Source organism: Vipera ursinii, assembly GCF_947247035.1.
Source record: "Vipera ursinii genome assembly, chromosome: 3".
In the NCBI taxonomy this organism is placed as follows: Eukaryota; Metazoa; Chordata; class Lepidosauria; order Squamata; family Viperidae; genus Vipera; species Vipera ursinii.
Genome location: NC_139516.1, coordinates 115967355 through 115986366, shown reverse-complemented (window position 1 = coordinate 115986366; position 19012 = coordinate 115967355). Strand labels below are relative to the sequence as shown.

At 44.7% G+C, this 19012-nt stretch overlaps 1 protein-coding gene across 1 annotated transcript in view; it reads left to right on the top strand.

Moving 5' to 3' along the window:
• Positions 1 to 2639: 2639 nt before the first annotated feature.
• The window catches only part of LOC310637966 (flavin-containing monooxygenase 5-like), a 60518-nt gene continuing 44145 nt past the window's right edge, over positions 2640 to 19012 (top strand). The window contains exon 1 of the mRNA XM_083358602.1: positions 2640 to 2715. The gene's annotated coding sequence lies outside the window, so the exon portion shown is untranslated. The remainder of the gene's footprint in view (positions 2716 to 19012) is intronic.

Genomic DNA, 19012 nt, shown 5'->3' with positions numbered 1-19012 from the left:
CCTTAATAAAGAATCAATACCCAGCTCAAGTGTCCGTCTCTCCGTTCAACCACGCGACATTGCACATACACCTAGGGGTTGTCTCTAAAGTTGCTATCATATCAGTAAATTCTGGTTAAGACCAATTTTCAGCGTAGCAGAGACCTTGCTATATACAATTCTCAAGCTTCAAGCTAGGCTCATGAGATTAAAATATATACAGTGTATTTGCTTCACAAGCTAGCATGTCTTCTCACGGTTCTGTTTTAAGCTCTCTTAATTGCAAATTAATTCATTTGAAACTCATTATCTGACACAATGGTGGCGGCGGTGGGGAGAGGGTTAGGCTTCACAAGAGTGATGGTGGAGAAGTTGAAGGCCTCTTCACTGCTGGTCCAGTTGGCCCAGGTCTTCTGGTGTGTGGCAGGTTTTTGCCTGGGGGGGGGGGCTAATCAATGTAGGCCTTCCAGCAGTAGGAGGAAGGGAGAAGGCCAGGCTTCTTGGGAAGGCGTCGGGGTTCCCTCTGCTGCTAGGCATAGCTGGTCAAGGCCTCTCAGCCCAGGGTCAGTGTATCTGGGAATTGCTGCACTCCTATAGTTGTAAGGATAGTCACCAAGCACCCAAATTTTGATCATGTGACTGCAGGGATGGTGCAGCAGTTGGATCTTCAGGCAGGGATCATTAGTCCCTTCATTCAGCATAGTAGTAATTTTGAATGGCTGCTGAATGAATGGCTGTAAATGGAGAACTACACCAGCTGTTATATCAGAACTCCATTGAGAAGAAAGCTAGGAGGAACTTTACTATTTGTAAGCCTACAGATTTGTTTTTATGGATATATCTCAAAATACTCTCATGAAGGAAATCTTACCTCATTTCCAAGCTGGGAATAAAATGCACAGGCAAGTGCTTGAACCAGAGGTGAGGTTTATTTCTGAGAGCACAACCTACAGACTGATGTCAGAGGTGAAAGCCATCGAGTTCCTGTTCCTGGCCAGCCTTGAGAAAAATTGCTTCTCTAGGCTTGAGGAAGATTGCCTGTGCTAGATTTCTAGCTGAGTCGCACCTTTCAGCACTGCAGGTAAAGAGAAAGCTATGTGGACACAGGCATGGTGGGACAGAGAGGGAGCAGTGGGGGGGGGGGCAGGAGGAAGGAGAAGGCCAGCAGGGAGAGGGGAGGAAAAAGGCCGAAGAGCCAGCGCTTGTCCGAGGACGTCTCCGTGGTCATGTGGCTGGCATGACTAGACGCCAAAGGCGCACGGAACGCTGTTACCTTCCCATCGCAGCGGTCCCTATTTTTCTACTTGCATTTTTACATGCTTTCGAACTGCTAGGTTGGCAGAAGCTGGGATGAGTAACAGGCACTCACTCTGCTACGCGGCACTCGGGATTCAACCTGCCAAACTGCTGACCTTCTGATCGGCAAGCTCAGCATCCTAACTCACTGAGCCACCGCGTCCCTTTTGTAGGCAAAGGCACAATAATTCTGGCTAAAATTAATTCATAGCGTACAAAAGTAATGATTAATAAACTAATAAAAATTAGACAAATTTCCTCTCATCTTACAGGAGAAGGCCAGACTTCTCAAGGCCCAAGGCCTTCTGGCAGCTGAGGCCTTCAGTGGGTGGGTGGGGGAAGTAGAAGGCCAGGCTTCTCAAAAGTGGAGATGGGTTTTTTTTTTAAAAGGCCTATGTGCTGTTGGACCTAGCTGGCTGAGGTCTTCCAGGAGTGGGTGGGGGATGAAGAAAATGCCAGGCCTCTTGGGAATGGGGGAGAAGGCAGAAGGCCCATGTGTCACTGTGTCTAATTGGAAGAGGCCTTCTGGCCCAGGTTTCTGTGTACCAGTGGGTGCCAGGTCTTCCAAAACCTCCTCCATGCAGTTGCTTAATGATGTATATGGTCGCTGAATTACTGCAACAGGAAGAGTTGGGATGATGGTCACTGAGTGAAGCAACCACATGGGGGTGTCACTGACCATAATGACTTATGACCAAAATTCCAGGCTCAATTAAGGTAATAAGTTGAGGACTACTTGTATAATCTTATGTTCCCATTGTCACTGTTGGAGTTTTGGCAATCACAATTGCTTTTTTATTTAGGTAATAAAGTCTTTCCAGGCATTTCTATCTGTCCATTTTTGTACCTGTTGATGCATTGTTAAAGGATCTATTTCATCAATTAGTCTAGCACAGGGGTAGGCAACCTTGGCTCTTTTATGACTCGTGGACTTCAACTCCCAGAATTGGCTGGCTCAGAATTCTGGGAGTTGAAGTCCACGAGTCATAAAAGAGCCAAGGTTGCCTACCCCTGGTCTGGCATGTATATATGAATATTCAGACTATCAACTTTTTGCAGCTAAATTCCCAACATCAGCCATATTAAGCAACTGAGTTAAACATCCTGCTGGACTGCTGTGCTGCTCTTACAGCTTTCCCACATTTCACAGGCTGCAGAATTTTGAAACATGAATTTTAACTCACATTCAGGTATGCAAAGGATAATAATTAATCAACTATTTCTTCATATACAAATAGCTTGCCAAAGATACTTGATAATGCCAGCACCATAACATCTAATCAGATCCTGCCTCTGCCAAAATGGGAGGAGCAATTGCTTAATAATGTTTTTGGGAAAATGCTTTCTCCTGTTGAGAGACATTTATGGTGAAAGAAGCGAAGAAGAGAATACATACATTCATTTCCTCTGCGGTTGACTGTTCATCTGCACCCTTCCCAGGTTCGTTGCCATTTGTTTATATTAACCTGTTCCCATATGCTTGCTGTGCATTGTGGCAGTGGGGCTGGGAAAAGGGGCAAATAGGACAGTCAAGACAGGAAAATAGAGATCTGGTCATGTTTTTTTGTCCCCTTCAGTCTAATGGATGAAGCTTATTCAGGTAGCACAATCTGTTCCTTAAAGCTTCTTTTTTGGGTCTAAACTAAGGTTACAAAATAACATTGAAAGAAGGAGAAACAGGAAAAGAGTTCAGGTTTCTTTTGTGTTAATAAATAATAGCAAATATGGTTGACAAAGAGTAAAGTTTGTGAGACCATCTTGGAATGACTAGGCAAGGCTGCTTATTTTATTCTGATTTGTTTGAAGAGAAGCCAAACTAGCAATTTTAAAGGATATTTTGTTAGCGAAGTTGCTCAACTAGTTCTCCCTCCTCCTCCTCCATAATTTCTTTAGGCTTAGAAAGTAAGAAAGGCAAAATGCTTTACCTTCAGTTCAGAACAAAGCCCGCATTGCTTTTTCCTTCTCTCTTTTGCATTTTGATAATCCTACACAAGCCTAGAGGATCCTTCACGCTTGCTCCTGAGAAAATTGCTGTTCTTCCCTTTCATATGCATGAACTAGTGTATTGTTTGTCACCCTTTCAGTCATTGAAAAGTACTAGAGGGTGTAAAAGTTAAAATATGTGGCATACAATATGTGTTAAAATCCCCTTTCAAACAACTTTTTGACCACTTGATTGAAGTGAATCCTAACGCATTTCCGTAAAATATTGATACCTTGCATAAGAAGAGAAAAAAGTAAAACTCACTTGCTCTAAATGATGATTCAGGAGAAAAAGAAATTGATTGCTTTTTGGAAATACAGGTAAGACCTGGCAGTTCTTCAGTGTGTTGAAAGAAAGATCTTCATCAGGGTCCAGTCCAAGCCAGGAATAATAAAAACGGAGATGGCTTTAGAAAGAAGGTTGTAGTTTATTGAAGAGGAGAGCCAGACAGAAAGATGGCTCTGGGAAGGCTGAATGTCACGGTTCCAACAGATGAAACTCTTCAAAAGAACTTTGAGAAATTGTTTACCTTAAAGGATCTTTTATTCAAGTAGCATAATCAAAGCCAAAAACTGAGTTCCCCTCCCCTGGGCACATAGTATCAGTGCAATTCTGTCCTCCAATTAACAGTCATAAATCACATTCCCCAATTAGCTTGAAGAACGGGTTTCCTCTCCAGCTCTCCAGCCCACCAATTCTTTATCAGCTCTAAATTCTATAACTTTGATTCTCACACTACGTTTACTCTTGTTATGTTTAGTTGGACTCTCATTCACATCCCCTCTAGCAGCAGCATCTAACTCTAAAGGGAAAGGGGAAAAATGGCTACATTGCCATCTGTTATCAATGCCAAAACATCCAATGTTAGCAGCATTGACATCCAGCCTGCCTTACAAAAAGGACAAATCCTGTAATGTAAACAAAAGCACAGGTTAGGGATTGCCTTTCGGTTTATTAGGGTGTTTCTTATAGAACCTATTAATGAGTCTGTCAGCTCAGAATTTACCCAAGTGGCCTCAGACAACGAATATCCCTTCCATTGTACTAAGTACTGCAATTTCCCTTTAAAAATTCTAGTCAAGAATATGCTTTACTTCATAGTGAGTCTGTCCTGGGGGTCCGGGTGCCCCTCTTAGGGGAGGTCTTAAAGTGGAACCCCGATAAAGTTTTAACAGGCTGCAGTGGAAAACAGGATGACCTTTTCCTAAGAGCTTATGGAGTTTTAATTCCACTGTGACCGGGTTAATGATCTTTACAATGGGAAAAGGTCTCAAGAACTTCGGTCCTAGTTTCTTATTAGCTGATTTGAGCTGTAAATATTTAGTTGACAGATAAACGTTTCCCCCAACTTGGAATGTTCTTTGAGGAGCCCTTTTTTAAAATCTGCCTGCTTTTTATAGGTCTCGGAAGCCTTTTTTAAAGCAGTTTTCGTGGTTTTCCAAACTTCCTCCCAACCCCTCACCCATTGATCAAGGGTCTGAGAGGTGGAGGGCGCCTGGGGGTACTCAGGTATCAGGCTGAACTCTTTTCCTGTGGCTACATTAAAAGGCATGAAGCCGGTGGTGCTCTGAACAGAGTTACTGTAAGCCACCTCTGCGAAAGGGAGGAGGTCAGTTCAGTATGTTTGTTGGTAGCTAACATAGCATCTGAGATATTGAGTTCGCGGATTCAGCCGCCTCCTTAGTAGACGGGTGAAAAGCAGATGATAGACCTTGAGATGATCCAATTAGTTTAAGAAATCATCTCCAAAATGTAGCTGTGAACTGCATCCCTCTGTCTGAAGTTATTCATTTAGGTGTGCCATGCAGCTGGTAGATGTGTTTCAAGAACATTTTGGTCAGTCATTGGGTGGACGGGAGCCCTTGGCAGGTGATGAAGTGAGCCTGCTTTAAAAACAGAACTATCACAGTCCAGATGACTGTATTTCCTCTACTTTCAGGTAGATCTACTATAAAAGCCATATCAATTTCTTCCCATGGTTGAGAAGAGTCTGCCACCAGTTGCAATAACCCAGGGGGTTTCCCTGGAATTCTTTTCACGGTGGCACATAGCGTACATATTCAGTCATGGAGGTTGACTTCCGGTAACAGTTCGATGGAGTAATCACTGGGTCAGTGGGGAGGTAGGGCATTGCATTCTTTCTCACTAAATGCCTCCGCTAGGTCCTGGTACTTGCTCGGGATGAGTGGCTTGCCTGGTTGCGATAAGGCAGCCATGTGTGCTAGCTCATTGGGTGGGCTAAAGTCTCCTGTAATGTCCGTTGAATTAAGGGGGGTCCTATAGGTAACCTCACAGTCCTCATTCTCTTCTCCCACCAGATAAACGGCTTCCATTTGTCCAACCAGACTAATCCTAGGATTACAACCTCAGTCATTTTTGGAGCCACCAGGAAACGAATGAACTCCCAGTGCTCACCTATTTCTAAATGTAGGGGTTCAGTAAATTGTGTGACTAAAGTTCCTCCCATTAGGGAGCAGTCGGCTTGCTCAAATCTCATGGGTTCGGAGAGCAGCCTTGCGTGTATGCCCATTTTCATGGCAAATGACGAGCTAACAATGCACCAGGAGTACCAGAGTCAACTAGCACTTTTAAATCTAACTGTGCTTCTATCTGAGGGATTATGAGTTTGGCAGATAGTGAGAAAGGTGGGACGTGTCGACTCACCGTTGGGTAGTTTTCTCCGTCGTAGCTGTCGTAGGAGGGTAGTGTGGCAGCAGGTCCAGCTTGGGTCTCAGCACTCTCCTGCATGGGGGACGTGACTTGGGCAACAGGTTCCTGTGTGATCCAGTTGGATTTCTCTTTTGTTGGCTGCCGGGCAGATTTCTTTCTCGCTGCTGGTCTTGGTTTACTCTGCTACTAAGGGTAAGGGACTGGGCAATTTGCTGCTCGATGTTCCTGTCGTCCACATTGGAAACACTTGATCGGTGGACCTACAGGTGGCCTGGGATTTTCAGTAGCTGTAGCAGTTGGAGGTTGTTCTTTTGGGGGGTGGCTGCCGTTTGACCTCAATTCGGCTTCAGGTGGGGGGAGGTTTCTTATACTGGGAGAGCTGAACGTCTAGTCTTACTGCTGCCTGATATCATTCTTGCAGCTGATCAGGTCCTGCTTGATAGATACAGGCCTGGGAGAGGTGATCATCTAGTCCGTCTTTGAAGGGATGGACTAGGGATTGCTCGGGCCACCTCACTATTCGACCAGCTAGCTTGCAAAACTCTCATATGCATTCCAGTGCAGGCCTGCTGGCTTGCTTTATCTTGTGGACTTGTTCCTCCGCTTTGAAGGCAATGGATGGGTCCTCGAACCTTGATCTCAGTCCTAGGAGGAAGAGATGGGGGTCCTCCAACTCAGGTACTTGCTTGTTATATAATTTGTTCAGCCACTCGAATGCTTCCCCTTCCAAGCTGGATGCAATGATGTCAACCATAGCGGCTGGGTTCAGATAGAAATAGACACAATGCTTCAAGTGAGAGTGCACCTGGTTGAGGAAGAAGATCAGCTTCTCGGGGTCCCCATCAAAGGCTGCCCTGAGAGGTGACGCCATCAATGTTTGCTGACCTCCCCACTGTGGCTGTTGCACCCCCAGATGTTACTGCCCCCTCCCAAGGCAGTTGCTACATCCCTAGTAGCTGCAAGCCTCCCAAAAGTTGCTGCACTCTCAGGGGCTGTTGCCACCCCCATGGCTGTTGCTGCATTGCTGGCAGCTGTAGCATCCCCAATTTCTGTATGACTCCCACCAGTCTAAGCGATGGCTGTGGTGCCCCCCCCAGTTGCTGTAGGCCTCCCAATGGTTGCTGCATTGGTGGGGGCTGCTGCCATCCCCACTGCTGATGGGTTGTGGGGGGTTATGGCATCCCCAGTGATGTACACCCCCCTGCAGTCCTGTAGGGGGTTGTTGCTGGATCCCCATTGGTTGCGGGCCCCTCAGCGGTTGCTGTACATTCAGGGGCAGTGGCCATCCCCACTGCTGCTGCTGTACTTCCAGCAGTTGCTGACCTGTTGGCGGCTGCATCACTCCTGGTTATTCCAAAGTCCCCATCTGCTGCTGCATATTTGGGGGCTGCGGCATCCCCCATTGCTATGTGGGTGGTCGGTAAGTGTGTCGATCTGGGGATTAACTATGCCAGCAAAGGCTTGGGCTCTTATCTCGTCAGCAGTGATCTGGGGTTTTGGAGGGGCGACAATTGGAGCTATCTCTCTCCATGGGACTGGAGGCCCTGGTAGATGGTTTCGAGGGTGGCGAGGCTGCCTGGTCTACACAGGTGGGACTGGGGTTTCCCCTTGTCAGGAATTGGTGGCTGCCTCGCTGATTATCATAATCGCTAGCGTATGGGGAATGGGAAGGTTGCTCTCCACTTCTCATCTCTAGCTCCTCAAATCTTTCCACCAACTTCTCCACTGACTGACTACAGGCTGCAGCCAGGTACTTCCACTCACCTGAGTTCTCAGGGGTAAACAATTTTGTGGTTCTCCACCAGTCTGGGAAATGCGATGTGCAGGAATCCCTTCCTAGCAGCTCCACCTCTCCTGCCTTTGAAGCACTTGAGGGTGGCAAGGCCGTCTCGAGATGTCTGGAGTCTTTGCTGGGTAGGGTCCATTCCGACAACCAGATCAGCTGTCCTTGCAGCTTGGGCTTTGCTCCCAGCTGGGAGGCCTGAAAAAGATCCTTCTCCACCAGCTTGCTGGCTGTTGCTCCCCACTTTGGGGTAGCAGCCACTGCCGGTGTGCTGGTTTCACGTGTCTTGTCTTTCTCCATGCTGAGATCTTCCCTGAATCTTTGTAGGCTTATTCCTCGATTCTAGGGACAGTGACTGGGGCTTGGGACCCCAAGGTAGTTAAGAAAAAAATTGAGTTTTTGGCTTAATGTCATGGTTCCCCCCTTCCAGCATCATCTAACTCTAAAACTGAAACGGAAAAAATGGCTACATTTCTATCTATTGTCAATGCAAAAACATCCGACGTTAGCAGCATTGACATTGACCACATGAAGTAGGGAGTCTTTGGTTTTTATACCTTCTTGCATTTTTGTTTAGAGTTTTTTCTTCTGGCATGAACGTTGACCTGAGTTTGAGTGTGCTTTTCTGATATTCTGATGATGGTGGGTTAATCCTATTATGTCCCAAAGGTCATATCCTGCTTCCCTTATGGCTATGTGACTGATGGCTATGTCCTGTGTTGGATTTTTTTGGTGTGAGGGATTGTTGATTCTAGGGATCTTTGTCTTTCTAATCCAAGCTTCCTTGCTCCAATCTTGCTGACAAGATTATCACATCTGCATTTCTGCAATGGGACATCACATCGAGGACATCACTGGCTTGGTTCAGGGTGGAGATAAAGAGCTGGGTATCATCGGCATATTGATGATACCTCACCCCAAAACCACGGATGATCTCACCCAGTGGCTTCATATAGATGTTGAACAGGAGGGGCGAGAGTACCGACCCCTGAGGCACCCCACAACTAAGGGGCCTAGGGGTTGACCTCTGCCCTCCTGTCAACACCGTCTGCGAGCGGCCCGAGAGGTAGGAGAAGAACCACCGTAGAACGGTGCCTCCCACTCCCAACCCAGTCCAAGCCGTGAATAATCAAAATGGAGACTGCTTTAGAAAGAAGGTTGTAGTTTACTGAAGAGGAGAGCCATACAGAAAGATGAATCTGGGAAAGCTGACCACGTGTAGTGGGGAGTGGCGAGTTTTTATACCTTCTTGAGATTTTGTTAGGAGTAGTTCCTGTGGCATGAACTTTGATCTGAGTCTGAGTGTGCCTTTCTGGTATTCTGATGGTGGTGGGTTAATACTATTATATCCCAAAGGTCATATCCTGATTCCCTGGGGGTGTGGCTGATGGCTATGTCCTGTGTTAGATTTTTTTGGTGTGAGAGATTGTTGATTCTACGGATCTTTGTCTTTCTAATCCAAGCTTCCTGGCTCCAATCTTTCTGACAAGATTATCACATCTGCATTTCTGCAGACCTGGTTTCTGTTTGGCATAGAGAGACTTAATTTAATTTAATTTAATTTAATAATTTAATTTGTATACCGCCCTTCTCCCGAAGGACTCAGGGCGGTGAACAGGGCAATACATAATAAAAACCAGGATACAAAAAGTGAAAAGTAATTAAACTACAATGCCCGTAATAAATTAATACATAGTGGGTGTGTGGGGGGGGTGTTTCTGCCTTTAAGATTCTTTGGGGAAATATAATATTGTGCCTTTTAATATTCCCCAAAATATTTATTTCTCTGGAGGGGGGCTGACTTCCCACAAGTGTTTAATTTTAATCAGTCCATCAATTAATTTGAAGTCCTTCTGACAGATCCTTGTGCTCCCCTTCTATGGCTTTTTGGGTGAGGTGGGGGGACTTGGCTGTGTCTGCAGCTTGTAAACAACTAAATACACACATGCATGCCCTCTGAATTTGATTTTGCCCTTTGAATCCATATCCCTCAGAGCCCTACTCTTTGGCCAAAGCATCATAGAAAGTATGAGTTCAAAGGAGAACTCTGTAGGTTAATTAGCCCAACTGCCTGTTTACAACAGGAATGCATTAAACCACGTTCAACAAGTGGCCAACTGGCCATCCAGTCCCTGTCTGAAATCTTCCTAAGGAGGGGAGAGCATCACTATTCTAAGTCAAATGGTCCACAGCTTAAGAATTTTTGCTTGCGACACTTTAACCTATCGATTTGCACAGGAAAACCAGATCCTGTTGTCAACGCTGCAAACATTGGATGTTTTTGCTCTGACAATATAAGAGGCAGCCTTTTTCTTTAAACTGTTTCCTCTGATTAAAATGAAGGCTAACCTGGTTGTTTTAAACAAGATAAGGAAGTGAAACTTGGCATGTTAAACTAATTGGAGAATGTGATTAATGATGTGCAATTAAGGGAGGGAATTGTGTATGATCCGATGTGTTCAGGGGAGGAGAATTCAGATTCTGGCATCCATCCATGAGTGCTGATGCTTCGTTCTCATTATTATAGACTTTTTAGAAAAACAATGCCTGAATATTCTTTGATCTGTCTCATTAATCAGAACCATGACACCTGTTATGGTGCTATCAGCCTGCTATCAGCTTCTCCTAATAAAAGTTCCTTTTGGAAGAGTTTGCTTCCATGAGTTCTGCTTTTTTGGGATGAGGTTTTGAAGTGGGCCCTGACATTAGACAGGATCTGCAGTAATAGTCAACCCAGAAGGAAGACCCTTACCGGGGGACTTTGCAAAATTCACGATGTCAGACAATGGTGCAGGGAAAGAAGAACCCACTGCAAATGGGGAGCCCTCCCTCCGGTCAGAATCCTGCCAGCTGTAACAATCTGAGACATCCTACACATCGGAGGAAGAAGTGGTGGAGACATGCAGACACAAACCTCGGTGGTAGATGGGCATTGGAAAGAAACGAGTGGGAAAAGAGGTCAAGAAAGGTAACCCTGAGACAAGGCAGCCACCAACCCGGGTAGAAGCAAGAAATGGAAAGATCTCTTCACCTTAGTGAAGATGAAGGAGATCGTGCAGAGCACTTGAGCTGGATCTTGAAGAAAGCTATTGATCTGATGAAAACAAGCCTCGGTACCCTTAAGGATGAGAAACCTGAACCCCGTGGCGACACCATTACCTTGGGTAGCAGCAAAAGAGACACCGAGGGGGAGTCTAAAGCTGAGATCCTGGGGACCTCCACTGAGGCCGCCGAGACAGCAGCCATCACTTTGGCATTTCCCACTCCCCGCCGGCCCGCAGCTCCCGATTGAGATGGGAGACATCACTGATGATGAAGACACTGATCTATCCAAAAATTCTCACCACTGGATGTGAAATTCTGGGGAGAATCACGACGCCTGGGTTTTTTCCTGACTCAAGTACTCAGCTACATGGAGGAATATGGCCAGGACATCCCAACCAATAAGGCCCGGATTTACATTGTGCAGGTGGCCCTGGACGGCATAGCAGCTTACTGGGTGGTGGACCTACATGACTCTGATGCTCTGCAGCTGCAGAATTTCAACCAGTTCATTTCTCCCTTAGATGATGTTTCGAGGACCCATTGGCAGACTGGAAAGCCCACAAGAGAATGAAGACCATGAAGCAAGGCAAGTGCCCAGTAGCTGAATACACCCAGGAGTTCTGAGCTGTCACAAGCAAGTTGAATTGGCCCGAGGACATCCTGCTCAGCCATTTTATGGACAGCCTGAATTACGACCTCTATGAAGCCTGTCTTCCTTGGGGAGACCTACACAGCCTGCACGACTGGTATGACCTGGTGGAAGAAGCCAAAATTGACCTGCTCAAGACACATCGCAGAGGGACGCCATGGAGCCAATCACCATCTGAACCATCATGAGACCCAGTGAAGCCACAACCCACTGCCTAGAAGACCACCGGTTGCTTCAAATGCAGGAAGGAGGGACATTGCACTGCAGAATGCCGCTCGAAGAATCCCCAGGAGAAGGCAGATTGAGCACCAGCCGGAAAATTGGGGAAGTCACCAACCAAACTGTGAGAGCCAGCCATGAAAGGCATTGAAGCCCAACACGGGAAGGGAACTCTGGCCTACACTGCAGGATCCTCCAACTCATCAGACGACAACTCCCAGGACGAGCCCCTGGTGGATCTCTCCTATTTTTAGGGGGGGCAGGATGTCAGAACCCATATATTTTTTGTTTGCCTGCATCTCCTATATTTCCTACAGGTCCTATTTTTCCCTGACCCAGATTCCATTCTCTTCTCTCTCTACACTCTCAGGAGAAGGTGTGAAGAGCCACCTAAACATCACTGTTACAACCAGAGCTGGCCTGATGTTATCTCCCCTTTCCCATGATGGACTTAACACCTGGGGATTGGCCAAGATGAACCGACCAGATGAACTTTGGGGTGGGGTTTTGCTTCCAACACTTTAACCTATCAATTCACACGGGAAAACTCAGGAAACTTCAGGAGGCCCAAAAATGCTTGCAGCTCTGCTTTTGATTTTGGGCTAACTTTAACCTGAGCATTCTGAAAATCTGTTAAAATAATGTCTGACGGTCTTAATGTGGCCCACTGTCTGCTGCGTCTGCATACAAGGTTGAATGTGTTGTGTGAGATAATTGAGACCACCGAGCCGGAGTCCAATTCCATTTTGCATGGAATTCCTTGTAGCTCTACTGAGAGCTTAAGTTTAGGCTTAAGGGGATGATAAGCCCCGGTGTGACAAATGCTTCTCCAGCTCCTGAAGAACCCCACACTGACTGGACCCAGGGCCCCAGTACCTTTCCTAGTCGATTCCTCTGACTGGTGCTTAGGTGGCCTGTCTCTCTGGCGAGCTCTGCATACCACCGCAATGTGCCCAGTCCTACTGCAAGCTCTACACATGGCCGAACGGAATCTGCAGTTTGCGAGGGAGCGGTTGCCTCCACACCCTTTACATCTAGGTAAGAGAACTGCCTTGTAATTGTTCTCTCTTTGTTGATTTCCACAGTTTTGTGTGCTTGACTGTCTCTGGAGTTTGTTGATTTCGGGTTCCTCTTCTTCTGACGATTCTCCGCCGCAAATGGCGACTTCATGGTGGATGGAATCTACTGTCTTTGGGGCTTTGGTGGGCTGTACCATTTGTATTGCACCTCCAGCTGCTTTGTCAGCCATGACCTCATCTTGTGCTTCGGCAAATGTGAGATTTGGTCTGGCAAATAATCTCTGCTGCAAGGTTCTGTCTCTCAGTCCACAGACGAGTTGGTCTCTCAGGCGCTCCTCTAAATTCAAAAATTTACAGAGACGTGTGGCCTGCCTTAGGCCCACGATAAACTCGGATGCTGTCTCACCGGGAAGCTGCACTCGTTGGTCGAATGTAAACCGCCAGGCCATCTTCGACATTTTTGGCTGGAAATGCCCGGTCAGCTTCTTCTTCAGGTCAGCAAAAGATACTGCTTTGATGGGCGTTGGCGCGAAGAGGTTCTCAGCTAGATTGAAAGTTGCTGTCCCACATACACACAGCAACGTTGCAGCTTTAAGGCCTTCCTCTGCTATCTGGTTAGCTCATAGGTAATTTTCTACCTCTGAGAGGTAAGACGGGCAATCTTCTGGGTGTTTAATGTCAAATTCTCTGAGTTTGCTGACGTTTGGCATTTTTCCTCAATTCCTGCGCTGCTGTTGAATCCTGCTTCTAGTCTCAGGGAACGCTTCCTCTGAGCATGCGGCTGCTAGCATAGTTTACTAGCCGGCTAGAGGGGGGGAGGATGCCTCTTCCCTCCAGTGAGTAATGCCATCCCCTCATGACTTCAGCCCTCAGGAAGAGGAGCAGGATCCCACCTTCATCGCCACTATTATGTCGTGGGCTCTGATGAGCAGGAACGAGAACATGCAGATGAGTACAGACAAACTCATACTTTATTTAAGCAGAAACTGTACTGAGAGATTGGAGTCACCCTGCTTCAATATATAGCCAGGCCCTATGGTATTAACCAATCAGATTGAAGCTATACTTGCCATCCAAAGTTGACCAATGGCAGGACCGGAGACGTCCTGTCTGGGTTGCTGGAGAACTGTTAGTTCTCCAGCAATGCATGTGGTGATATTCCAAAAGCCCAGTACATAACAACTGCAGCCGTTCATATGTTTTAGCCTCCAGGCCTTTGATCATCTTAGTTGCTCTTCTCTGAATTTTTTCCAAACTCTCAACTTCTTTTTTGGTGGGACATTGTGAGCACGGTCCCCACAGTAGGGCTGTGATCCCTCTGCGTTGACCACTTTTCAGATCTTGCCTAACATAAGGTCCTGCCACAGCTAGTAGTCCCAAGGAAGCAGAACTCTTGAAACTGGCATTGTTTCAAAAGGAACTTTTATTGAGAGACAGTGAAAGCAGAAAGGCATGGCAAGATCTGAATATTTTCCATACAAACCATTACAAATTTAAAGGGAGAAAATGTGACAGACTTCCTCTCCACACAATGTTTGCTTACAGCTCAAACTGTAAATGCAATATATGATCTTTTGTCAATTGTCATAAATAAGGTTGACTGCCTGAAAGAATCTTTCACAAAGTTTGTTAGGAGCCACCCAAATATTGTAGAAGGATTTGGGAGGATAACCATAGATAGACATGGGATGGCTAACTCAGAAAATGAAACTAGAGAAGAACCTTGTTTTCCTTCCAAAAAATTGAACACACATAGAGAAAACACTCAATCAGGTAAAGGCCTAAGAGATGACCAATATAACTACAGTCTGCAAACTAACCAGGTTACTTTGCAAATTTGTGACAAGAGAGTAAATAGAGGGTGTTGGAGTAATAGAGAAGCTATTAGGCTGTCCCTGAGCCAGCTGCTCTGCTGTGAATTCACTCTGATAGATCTAGTACATGCAAAGTGGCTGCCATCAAGAACGCAATGTATGAGAATTCTCCTATCATTCAAGCAGCCCACAATTCCCTCCATGCACTTCAGAATGAAGCCCTTTCTGAGCACCTTCTCAATATTTCCAATAAGGGTCTTTTGCTCAGAAAAAGTGTGCCCACTCCTGAAACAGCGTCACCAAGAGGGAACTGTCACTTTAAATCCAGGCTGCAACAGCCCTCACACTGCTAAGCCTGAGGCTGCTGCAACTGAACTGACCCTGAGAAAGCAAAGAAGCAATATACAAACTGTGTTACCCACAGCTGCAGGAACTGCTGAGGATGTGCCAGAAGAGATGTTGATTGACCTATTCAGTGCATTGCCAGAACCTGAGCAAGTTAACATCATTCAAAGATTGGATGACCTAAAAGAGGCACTGACAACAACTCAATCTACAGCAAAGCCTCTATTTAATTTGGCTCCACTAACCACGTAACTTTGTTACAATACATTTAATCAACAATCTGCCTTTACCTCAACAGTAAAAAGGGTACTGTCACATAGGCTGACAGAGGGGTAACTGCACTGACTGACCCAGCCTCTGAGAAACAACTGAAAGACAAAGGGCTTCATCACACAGTGCCCCCTAAGCTGACAAACACTAAGGATATAATCCAGCTTCCATCCTCATTTGATTTAGAAGTTCCCACAACATCTTTCCACAAGATGAATCCTCAGCTATGCCCCTCCAAAAATGGACATAAATTTACATTTATAGACTTAAGCTAGAGTACCTGCCCATTGGAAAAAAAATCATTCTTGGAGCAAGAGCAGAGGCACACTGGAAATCGAGATATAGAGGTGCAACAACAAGTTCTGCAACCCATGAGGAGACATATTGAACCTCACAACAACTGTGTTTATATGGGAAGCATAGATGATATTGACCCGGCTCCAATGTCAAGTTGACATATGGCATTTTTACCATCTAGCCAATCAACCAAGCCAGACCACCTTGCCTCTGAGAACCCCATACAGTTAATGACCTGGAACATAGCTGGCTGGAAAGGGATGGTTGATAGTGGACTAATGAGCTTCCTCTCTAGATTTGATGTAATAGCCTTTTAAGAAACCTGGCTAACTGAAGTGGACAAACCAGTACAACTGCCAGGCTTTCAGGGATGGGCCTTCCCAGCCCAAAAAACAAAGAACAAAGGGAAACCCTCTGGTGGGCTATGCATTCTTATAAAGCAAGAGTTGCAATGGCAGGGAGAGAAATTATATAACAAAGATAAGTATCCATACTGTCTAGCTGTCAAATTTGAATATGACCAGTTTGAGTTAATATTGGTAAATGTGTATATTCCTCCAAGCACATCCCAGCACTATAATTTCGAATATTGGATGGGCTTGGAAGTTATCCTAGAAGATATATCTATACTGTACCCTCAGTCCGTAGTGGTATTATTAGGATATCTGAACGCTAGACTGGGTCCCTCTCTGTATGAGCTTGCCCAGAAGAAGTGAATCCCAGGGGAGTTCTTTGATAACCATCCTCAGTGGCTCTCGAGAGACTGTAAAAGTAATGCTGCTGGCCTGCTCCTAGTCTCCTTAATTTTTAAGGGTAACCTCCAAATTTTGGGAGGTAAGGACAAGAATTACACATACCCTTATACATACCACTCAGCCAATTCAAGTAGTGTACTGGATATCTTTTGTGTGTCTAGAGATAAGGCTGACCTCTTTTCAGAGGTCACAGTACACCTTAGTGACAATAGCGACCATCAGCCTGTAAGTGTGACATTGCAAGGCCGCTCAGATTTAAGACCATATAACATGGCTGACAGATGGCTCACCAAAAAGATAGAGGTGACCCAAAATAAAAGGTTAATTTGGGCCAAAGTTGATACTAAGGCAATATTAGAATGCCTTAAAACAGAGAATGCTACTAAGTGGGCTAGAACAATCCAGTCACCTATTACTGACTGGATGTCAGCCTTCAATGCATTCTCCAATCTTTGTAACATACTGAAGAAACACCTAACAGCTAAACCTGCTACAAAAAGAGCCTGAGTGGGTAGACCTCGCTGGTTTGATCCTGATTGCCAGCAACTGAAAAAGAAATTGAAGGCAGCCATGAGAACACAAGAAGGGAATATAAAAAAAAAACCTATAACATTAAAGAAAAAAAGTTTTGCCATTTCAATCTGGTCAGAACTTGAGTTGGCTGCCAGAAGTCATAACTCAGTATTATTTTGGCACTCTGTAGCAGGTATCCTGAAGGAACGGAGATTTGCGTTTGACATACCAATCTCTGCTGAGGACTGGGAGAATTATTATCAGTGCTTGTTTGCCCCCACCAAACCGGTAAAGAAATTATTTTTAAACAGTGATTTAGTAAACCCTAGAACTCCCCCCCTTAGCCACCAGTCTCAGAAAAGAAGATACAGTCCATCATTAAAAGCTTAAAGAGAAATAAAGCCCCAGGTGAGGATTTTTTACCAGCAGAATTATTTAAGAAATTTCCCAAATGGTGGGGCCCTGTATTAGCAGATCTTTTTACACACATAAATAACACCTGCCATATACCAGATGAGTGGAAGATGGCAATAGTTGTCCCCATATATAAAAAAGGGAATAAAAAGGATCCTAGTAATTATAGGCCCATCAGCCTGATTGACATTGTAGTAAAAATATATGCTAGGTACCTTTTGAACAGAATTGAAATCTGGGTAGAGGAAAACAACATCCTCACAGAAGAACAAGCAGGTTTTAGACAAAACAGATCTACTATTGATAACTGCTTTGTCTAGAACCATCTAATTGCCAAATATGCCTATAAGAGGAGACCCCTGTTTGCTGCTTTCATAGACCTTACAGCAGCATTTGATATGGTAAATAGAGAAGTACTGTGGAGTAAATTGACATCTCTTAAAATAGAACCTAGGCTCCTGGCTTTGATTAAAGCCTTTTACACAAGTACCTGTTTGAGGGTGCGATATGGGGTTAATGGGGCCCTGACTAACAGGATTTACACAAATAAAGAGATAAGGCAAGGGTGTATCCTGGCCCCATTATTATTTAATTTATACATCAATGACTTGCCAGGGTTAATGAAGGATACCATGGTACATATGCCAATGATCCTAAATACTTACTGTAACAGCTTGCTTTATGCTGATGATATGATATTATTATCATACTCACAAGTAGGATTATGTAGGCTATTAAGAAGATTCAGCTCTTATTGCCAGGATAACTCCCTAATCATTAGCAAATCTAAATAAAAAATAATTGTGTTTGGAAGAAACCATCAGAAACATAAGTGGCAATTAGATGGTGAACCAATATTTGGGCGTAACTTTTTCCAAGACTGGATCTTGGACCTGTCATCATCAATGGAGTACATTTAGAGCAAAAGCCCATTTGAATTTATTGCTCAAACTAAAGAACCATAGTTAACCAGGGTCCCTAGCACCATTAATCAAGGTTTATAAGGCTAAGGTTACCACAATGCTCTTGTATGGAGCGAAATTTGGGGTCTTTACTCAACCACAGTCCTAGAACAAACACAGTCTCAGCATTTGAGATGTATTTTGGGTGTAGATCCAAGAACATCTGCTGCAGCAGTTAGAGCTGAATTGGGAATTCATACAATTCAGGAATTATCTAAAATTAGAGCTTATAACTACTGGTGCAAAGTTAATGAAATGGAGACTGATAGACTCCCCAAATTATGCCTACTAGAGCAAATAAAACTACAATCACAAATCTCCTGGATCACCAAACTAACAAATTTTGTAAGAAGCTGTGGCCTTCCTGTCTCTTGTGTAACAGGAGAACAATCCAAAAAAAGAGTTGCCCAAAGAATTAAGGATATAGAAGCACAAACTGATATAGCTATCCTTAGTAAGGTGAGTAACTTGAAATGGCTGAGTAAATACAAACGTACTTTTCAAGTAGACAGTTATTTGAAGTTACAACTCCCAAAACATCTTAAGGAGATATTTACGAGAGCGAGATTCAAACAGCTTGACACAATGGTCAGATATGGGAGATTTCATGCTATACCGTACAATGAGCGTCTCTGCATTTGTGGAGCGGCAGAGGTAGAGGACCTGGCTCACATCCTATTTGACTGTTGCCTGTATAAGAGGGTAAGAGACAGGTATCTTGGTCTATATACCAAACGAATGACCCATTGGGATCCCCATATCAAAATAACTTACCTTATGTCTGGCCAGAACTTGAAAATAACATTTAACGTAGCACAGTACTTAAACAAAATAATCCGGTTGCGATCTGCATATGTGGGACTGATTCGGGTAGATTGCAAGGGCGACTCTGAAATACTGTAATGTTATCATATTTTATCTATATCTTAAATTATTGTACATTATTACAATTTCATTTTAGATTGTATTTTATTACTATTTCATCTTAAATTGTATTT